This window comes from Myotis brandtii, unplaced genomic scaffold (assembly GCF_000412655.1).
Source record: "Myotis brandtii unplaced genomic scaffold, ASM41265v1 scaffold363, whole genome shotgun sequence".
Lineage (NCBI taxonomy): Eukaryota > Metazoa > Chordata > Mammalia > Chiroptera > Vespertilionidae > Myotis > Myotis brandtii.
In genome coordinates, this window is record NW_005363938.1 from 4,740,803 (window position 1) to 4,743,344 (window position 2,542).

Consider the following 2,542-nt stretch of genomic DNA (forward strand, 5'->3'; position numbering starts at 1 on the left):
TTTTACCTCCTTCCCTCTCCCAGTTGTAATTGTGTCAGTCTTAACCTTATCGTCTAAGGATCAGGGAGATCTGCTTACAGGCAACATTAAATGAACAGGACATTTATTTTTAAATCTTTGAGTATTGGGAATTTTACCAGGGGCTGTTTTTGTTAGTCAAGGCATACATATGCTTATGTATTGTTTCATCTTAACCATGAGTGTGTTAGATTCTTTTGCTTGATGGATTTAAGGCTTAATCCATTTAATAATAAATTGTTTCCAGGTGACTGCCAACTTTTTTTTTTTAATATATATTTTTATTGATTTCAGAGAGGAAGCGAGAGGGAGAGAGCATTATTGGTTGACTGCCTCCTGCATGCCCCCCACTGGGGATCGAGCCCGCAACCTGGGCATGTACCCTGACCAGAATCGAACCTGGGATCCTTCTGTCCACAGACCAACGCTCTATCCACTGAACCAAACTGTCTAGGGTCAACTTGTGTTATTTTTATAGATCTTGAAGAATTTGTTTTTGCCATGGATAGAAAGAAATCAAGTGAAATATGACTTGGAGTTTAAAATGTATGATTAAGAAAACAATTGCATCTACTTAGATCTAACTTCTATGTTGGATTTCAGGAAAATTTTTAGTTTCTACATTTGGGATCTGAATGTAGCCTCAGTTTCTGATTAAACCACACAGACTCTGAAATACTTACCTTTCATCAGAACCATATTCTGTGTAATATTCCTGTCACATTAATAATGAACATTTTAGAAAGAAAAAGTCATAATTTACACAAACATTTGGGAAGGGAACTGGGGAGTCTGGGAGAATCACTTTTCATTTTATATTCTATACTACTAGCCCATCCTGTGATATTGTACTCAGTAGGCTGCCCACTGCTTCCACAGGAGCCGGTGGGAACCGCAGCGCGCCGCCAGGAACCACGTTGCTTTCACGGGAGGCGGGAGGGACCCGTGTTCATTCTGCGGGAGCTGGGAAGGACCCGCGCCAATTCCGCGGGAGGTGGGCCCACCGTCTCCTCTCCGGGCCCATGCTTGGCCAGAGGCTGCGGGCCATCTCCCCCGTCCCTGTCCGTGTCCGCTCTGGCTCCAGGGGGCCGGCCTGAGCTGGGTGCGGCGACAAAGCAAGCATTCTGCCAGGCCGCTCATGCTGCCCGCTCTCAGCGGCTCCCCTCCCCCCGGGACTGGGGGACTCCGGTGGGGCTGAGAGGACTGGGCGCCACCATATTTGTGACAGAGTGATGGTTAATTTGCATATTACCTTTGTTTTAGATAGGATGGTTTCAGTTTTTGACCATGTGACCAGTTTTGTTCTTTAAAAAGAAAGAAGTATGCCCATTTGTGTGTAAAAGTTGTTGAATGTGTAGTTGACAGTTAAATCTTGTCCCAAACATGGAGGCTGAAGCCCAGCTTGGTCACTAGGAGAGATGGCACTCAGGGAAGCTGGTACAGGCCCTGCAGCCTGGCAGGAGAAACATTCTGAAATGTCCTAATTAATTGCAGCAGGCCAGAGAATGGGAGAGAGAGCAGGGAGGTTAATCAGTTAACAGACCCGAGGGCCAGAACAAACAAATGTCTGTTCATATTCCTGAATATATGTTGAAATTTTGAATCAATTTCCAGGCTACACTTTCTGCTTTTAGAAAATAGACAACCACCACATGCTACCACATCTTGTTTCTGGGCTGTTGCCCACAACCAATCCAAAAGTAGCAAGTACTTCTTTTTAGGGACTATGCACCTATTCCAGAACTTCTCTGATTTACCTCCCAATTCCTTTATCTATAGCCATGTAAATTCTTTCAAAACAACCTAAGTCTTTCTTCCCCAAACTGTATAAAAGAGCCCTGTCATCTCCAGGATGGTGGACATGCTTGTCTCCATCTACCCCTGCTGCTGGTGGTTTAGGCTACATGCACCAGGAACTGGTGCTTTTTCTGGCTAGCATTTGGCTCAGTAAACCCTTTCAGAAAGACTTTTGGCCTCAAAGGTTACTGTTTAACAAGCATAGGAAGAAGGTAAGGTTTTTGAGAACTAATGCAGGTTTCTGGCCCAATGTCTAGATTTTTAGGTCTACCAGCCTTTGTTATTTGACTTTTGTAGGCTCTCAGAAATTTTTTTCTTAAATAGATGTCTTTTTTTGTTTGTTTTTAAAAAATTGATTTTAGAGAAGAAGGGAGAGAGAGAAAAAAACACTGATCTGTTGTTCCACTTATTTATACATTCATTGGTTTATTCTTATACTAGAGGCCCGGTGCACAAAAATTTGTGCACTCGGGGGGGTGGGGAGGGGGGTCCCCCAGCCTGGCCTGTGCCCTCTCGCAGTCTGGGACCCCTCGGGAGATAACGACCTGCTGGCTTAGGCCTGCTCCCGGGTGGCAGAGGGCAGGCCCAATCCCTAAGTGCAGCCCCTGGTCAGGCTCAGAGCAGGGCCGATTGGGGAGTAGGGGCGCCGCCCCGTCATGCACAGAGCAGGGCGGATCGGGAGGTTGCAATGCCACCCCCTGTCACGCACAGAGCAGGGCCGATCAGG